The sequence below is a fragment of the Trachurus japonicus genome, chromosome 17 (assembly GCF_045865225.1).
Source record: "Trachurus japonicus isolate A0001 chromosome 17, Traja_1.0".
Lineage (NCBI taxonomy): Eukaryota > Metazoa > Chordata > Actinopteri > Carangiformes > Carangidae > Trachurus > Trachurus japonicus.
Window position 1 is genome coordinate 8645824 of NC_140923.1, and position 6224 is coordinate 8652047.

General features: G+C 41.3%; 1 long non-coding RNA gene across 2 annotated transcripts; it reads left to right on the forward strand.

Annotated features, from left to right (window-relative positions):
• Positions 1 to 545: 545 nt before the first annotated feature.
• LOC146970079 (uncharacterized) lies at positions 546 to 4341 on the forward strand. Of its 2 annotated transcripts, none has more exons than XR_015038128.1 (3): positions 546 to 620; positions 738 to 862; positions 4242 to 4341. It is a non-coding gene; the product is annotated as an uncharacterized LOC146970079 (long non-coding RNA). The 2 variants fall into 2 exon arrangements; XR_015038127.1 differs by lacking the exon at positions 4242 to 4341 and adding an exon at positions 2062 to 2123.
• Positions 4342 to 6224: the final 1883 nt, after the last annotated feature.

Genomic DNA, 6224 nt, shown 5'->3' on the forward strand with positions numbered 1-6224 from the left:
TTTTTTCACCTTAACTAAGCTACATTTTTTACGTAAATTAAACAGCTTTGCAGTAATTGTGACAGTTAAAGGAATGACTTGTAACCTATTATGAGGGAAAGTGGAGGCTCTTTGCTTTCCATGTAGCTTCTCTTGGCCCGAAAAATCTACCTTAACGTAGATGTCCCAGCTCTCGTCTCGACAACCTGTAATCTCTAAAACTACACGAATCATAACACATTTGATAAGTAACGTTATTCCCTGCTCTATGAATTGCTTTCTCGCTGTTGAAAACAAATGCACATGGACAAGAGGAGGGTTACAAAACAGCAGAAAATCTTGGACTTGAATATTTTCCCTTTAAGTGACCAAAACATAGCAGTAGTAGTGTGGGGGAGTTTTGTTTTATGATAAGCGAGAGAGAGAGAGAGACAGAGCATGATAATGATTGTGAGAGATATGGTAGACTTAAAAAAAAAAGAAGTGAATGTGTGCGCAGATACACTACGACAGCTCAAGACTCTGAGTTTGCACATACCCTATTATTTCCTCTCTTCCTCCCACCTGGTGATTTGAGGTTCTGATAAAAGAGGAACGCTTCATGATTCATCACTTTTGCTCCTTCGCGTCTATATTTCCAGGTGAGTAGCAACCAGACAGGGAACGTTTTCATCCCGTTTTAAGTGTAATGTCAGAAGCCGCAGTGCGACACTCACTGTCAGCAAACCTCCTCTTACAAGTTCACATTTTCTTTTCAGAGCCAGTTCATCTGCTACAATAGACTTGTGGATCGACCCCTAAGCAGAGCGTGATTAATTCTGAGCCACCGGACGAGATGTCATCCTCTCTCTTTGTCCCATCAGTCATCCGATGCCAGTGGATGGTAATCACCTCTTACGTCTCACTATGACCCCACAGATGGTTCATTTTGGTTAAAGAGCCACACCGAAACCCAATCACGAGCTGGACAACCAGTTCTGCTTCCTTTGTGTTATTGACAATGAAATGTGTAGATGTTGGGGAGGACGGACAGGGAGTGAGTTCTGTGATGGTGCCAGTAGGGATGAAGATTAATGACACCGCCAGGCCTGTGTCTCCTGTTTAATAACGCTTATTCATCACTGTCGCTGCATGCTGACGGCCATGCGCCGCGCAAACACATCCACAAAAATGAACTAAACACACATGAAACTCCACAGACACACATATCTCATAACCAGATTGAGTTTATTTTTTTCCCACTTTGTTCTCACAGCAGTTTGTGTGAGTGAGTGTTGGAGGAACTTGACATGTAAAGTCCCTCGCTGTGTGTGTGCTCATGAAAGTATTCCTTCTTATTGCACTGATCTGGGTTTAGTAGATTTGCATACAATTGCACAAAACAAGCTTATCACAGAGACTTGTAGAGCATGTGTAAACATCTTTTGTATGATTTGAAAGCGCGGTGCACAGCCATATGCCTCGTAGAGGAGATGAAAGGAGGCTAGAAGTGAAGAGAAGAATGAAGAAAAAAAGAAGGGACCTCTGGCCTTCCACTGCTGTGCGAATGAAAGCCATTTTGTCTTCAGCGTTTCTGCTCTCCGCCTCTCCTCTCTCGCTGTGTATGTGTGTGTGTTGCTCTCTTTCTCTCTCAGCTTCCACTTTTCTTGCACGGGCATTTCTCTTCCTAATGGAAAATAAAGACTGGAGAATGGCCAAGATGGGAACTCCAAATGAAAAACATGGAGTCAGTGACCTGAGGCCAGGGCCTGTCTATCTAGGCCTAAAGCCTGAATGAGTCTGGCTCTTCTCCTCCACTGCCACTGATGTCCACCTGATTATATAACGTAAAGGGAATATTAATTATATAAACACCACTGCCAAAATGGCAGGTATTGTGATGTAAAGGCCGAGATAAATCGTTTAATTCAAGAACTGCCAAACTGAGAGGAGCTCTGTGCACAGCTCTCTTCAGGTCTGGGATGTGGCCGTGCTGCGCCAAAACTTTAATCTTCTCATGGTGAAGCCATTCCTTTTTGTTGATTTGGATGTATGCCTCAGGTCATTGTCATACTGAGAGGTGAATTTTCTCTACATCTTCAGCTTCCCAGTCGATGCCTTAAGGAAATTGACTGGTATCTGGACTTCGGTCATATTCCCTCCCAAAAGCAGCTCCACAATGCTCCACTCTCTGGATATGATGTTCTTTAACTAACAATCTGTCTCGTTTTAATGCTGTTCTGTGCTTATTTTTATCTGTTTGGAATAATGGCCAAAAAGGTCAGCCTTGATCTCATTAGACCGCAACACATTTTACCATGTAGTTCTGGGGGATTTAATGCATTAGCTACTTTTTACAAAATTTAGCCAGACTTAATTCTTTTTTGTGAGAAAAGCCTCTTGTCTTGCTGCACTACCCCACAGGCCAGACATGTGAAGCAAATCATTCTGTAGCTAGAAATTCCTGCAGCTGCTTTAATGTTGCCTTAGGCCTCTTGGCAGCCTCCCTGACCAGTTTTCTTCTTGTCCTTCCATCAGTTTTGGAAGGCACGTCCTGTTCTTGGTAATGTCACTGCTGTGCCATATTTTCCCCACTTGTTTATGATTGTCTTTCCAATACTCCATTGTATATCTAATGCATTGGAAATTCTTTTGTAAGCCTCTCCTAACCATTACCTTTCAACAAAGAGGTCCCGCTCATGCTTTTGGAAACACTTGGCCATGGCTTTTGCAGTAAAGGCTGCAATAAGATGTCAGGAAAATCCGATAGCAGTTTACTTAATTCAGAGATAATCAGAGCCAGCTAATATCAGGTGTATGTGTGGCAAGGTGAAGAGGGCCCAGGCGGGGATTGAACCCACACCTCACAGGTAAGAGTCATGCACGCTTGCCAGTCACCCAAAGGGACATCCCCTTAGCCAAGTAGCCAGGGCACATGATCAATTGGAGGCATAGTGACAGGACCACCACTGTCACATATGCTAACTGCTATTGAAAAATGAGTTTGAATGTGATTTGCTGTTTCTGAACAGAGCCACATCCTCTTTTATAAAGTTTGCCCAATTATGTTTGGGGAAGAAGTTGAGGAGTTTCATACAGTAGCTTTTCAGGCTGCAGAAATATAATATATTCTATTCCATATGTAAAATTAAGCTGCACTTCAATATCTACTAGAAACTTGACACATCTTGTCTCCTCATCTCTCCAATATTCTGTTGGGATTGACTGTCTCATCTTGTCTCTCAGAAAAGTATCTTTCAATAGTTAGCTGGATAAGATTGCTGAGGAGCCACTGAGATTTCAGTCAATATGAGAGCCGATTGTTGTAAAAATGTTTTGCATTGCTGCAGAGTCGACTGGATATGATCAATTCCCAGGATTCAGAGGAAATCTGCAAACTGATCAGAAATGGAGGGATGACAAAAAGCTTGAGCTGCATCTCTAAACTACATATTTCCTCATAAGATTCCCCTGATTAAGGTAGATTTATATGCAGAAATATTAACCTGTTTGGACTACACTCAAATTTTTCATATTTCCTCAGCTCCAATGTTTTAACAGACTGCCCTCCAAAACCAGCTAGCTCGCCCACCACACCACCATTGTCCAGATTTGGCCACTAGTCATGGCATGTAATGGCTGAGAGGGTTAGTCTGTGCTTAGCCCACACATCCAGCTTATCTCGGTCTGCAGAGACCCAGTGAAACAAAAGGTTAAATAAGGGATTTGGCGCTAGCAAGGCTGCGGCTAACGATTCTCCCACTAGCATAAACGCTCTTCCAGATAGCTTTTTCAATCACATAGGTTATGCTTCAGCTACAGCAGAGATTGAATTTTTCCCAAACGCTGCAGTCCAACTTGTAGCCTACAGCAAAACTGCAAGGCTTAAGCGTTTTGTCTCCCAATAGGGTTAGAAATGGCCATGTTGAAATTAATGCATTACAGCAGCAATCCTGGTAAATAGGCCTCTCTGTCAAAAGTGAAGAAAACGGCAAAGACGCATTGTCTGAAATCAAGATATCTATATATAATTTCAAAGGCTATATTTGTATACAAGGCCAACTAGCAAGCTTTTCAATACCCAATTAACTACCAGCAGTTTGTATTTCTACTCTGTATAATCTATAGTCTGCCATCACTGCGTTCCTGAAACTTAAAAACAGGATAGTTCGAGGCAGGTTCTGGCGGCATGAACAGCATTTTTATTTCTGATATCTAGAGAGACTCCCCACCCCCACCCTACAACAGCTCTCTTCACTAACAAGATGTTCTGCTTTGTGCAGGGAGGATCCCCATCACTGATCAACTCAACCAGCTCCAAAACAACTGAGAAAATGCTGACCAGGATGTGGCTTAAGGGTGAAAAAGCTTTTAAAAGAGCAAGTAAGTGGCATCATTTGGTCAAACTACAGGTTGAAAGGATTAATATTGAACGATAATGCAAAAAAAATCATGCATTTTTGTGTTTATTCATCATATAGTGATATAAATGACAATTTTTATAATAATTACTACACTTAAAAAACATCAAATGACTGAGGAAGTGCACCTATGTCCTACCAATGAAGGCAATTAAAACATTTTAAGAGCTGTCACTATTTTTCTGAATGGAAATGTACTCATGCACTACTATGATTTTTGGCTTGTTATGTTAGGGTATGTTATAGCCCATCAAAGATGGTAGCTCTGGCCAGCTGTGAGACAACGTGATAAGACAACCCCCCCCCCCCAGCTGTGGATTATGGCCTGTTTCAGCCTGTTACCAATTTGAGACATATTTTAGTGGGATATATAATGTACTCTTTATCTTGTGTAATGACACTGGATCATACTTATCATACATACCACAGGGGTTAAGACCCTTAAAGAGATTTTTTTTCTCCAGTTAGTCATTACGTATGCTAATCATATCTCTTATCACACCCATCTCATGAAGAGTTTAATCACCATTTAGGGTTGAACTGCCCCAATTTGCATATATGTAAATCAAATAGATTTAGTTGGAATGGGATGGTAATAGATTTTTTTTCAGTATTTAAGCCCATGTTAACGATTGACTATAATAAATGGGTGCTCGGTTTCTCCTCCCGACCTGCTGTCTGTGCCGTCAGCACAAAACAATTAGGCTTCTTGTGGTCAGACATGATAGTAAAATGGCTAATTACATTGTCGTCGTCGTCTTCTGCCAGCATTCAGCTCAGCCAATTGTTGGACAATGAAATTAGCCAACCAGTTCACTAAAGCTGTGTTGAGGAAATTATTTTGTGGCAGTGCTATATTGTGTGTGTATGTGTGTGTGTCTTGTGTGTGTGCTGGGCCCACAAGTTAGCTGTAAAGCTTAATGCTGAGGATCTGAAAGCTCATTTTTAATATAAAAATAGAAATTTTCTCCTGTAAAATGTTGTTTCCTCCTCCCTTTGAGTTCCTTTTCCCATTCCAAGTCTCTCTCTCATACCATTTTTATGAGACACTCACATCTGCCAAGAAGGGAATTCCACAAAGTGAACTGTGGGGAAACAGACTTCAAATGTGTTTTAAATACAGACTGTGCTGTGGTAGTCTCTTTTAAAGCTTTCTTCTCTGTCATGTCCAGCCTAATAAGCAAAGCTGCCAAGCGCCCAGCGCCTTGCAAAAAGTCTCGCGTATTCTCCTTTTATGCAACAAGCTTACTTCGGGATATGATTTTTTTTTTATTGCCTCAGCTTTGCTTAAATACAGCTGCAGAACAAACTGTACAAATAACCACATGTTGCCGACATCTTGAGATGGAACACAAGGAGATGCAGTGGTTGAACGATGACAATTTGGATCTTGAGGTTCGAACATAACCAATGTTTCAACATCGAAATGACAGTATTTAAATTTGGACATGTACTGTAAGGCTAACACGAGCAGTAAAAACATCAGATTTTAAACCAACTTATAGTATCTAATTGTACAGTAAAATGACTTCCCAACTGTCTGGTTTCTGGTTTGACTTTGACCTGCTGTTTCCAAGGATCTCTGTGCATATATTTTGATACTTGACACACTCACTCTGACTCTGCAGCACATTTACACATTCATGAAACATTCTTTCAAGGACCAGAAATCACTCAAACCTGGATATCACTGAAGTGGGAGAGGAGAGGATTCTGGGATAGTTGAAGTTACAGGCAGGTGTAGTCTAAGAGAATGGAAGTGGTTTAAATGATCTGGAATAACCGGCACTTCCCTTTACCGTCTTTGTCTCCTCTTGATAAGAGCATCTGCTGAATGCGTGACAT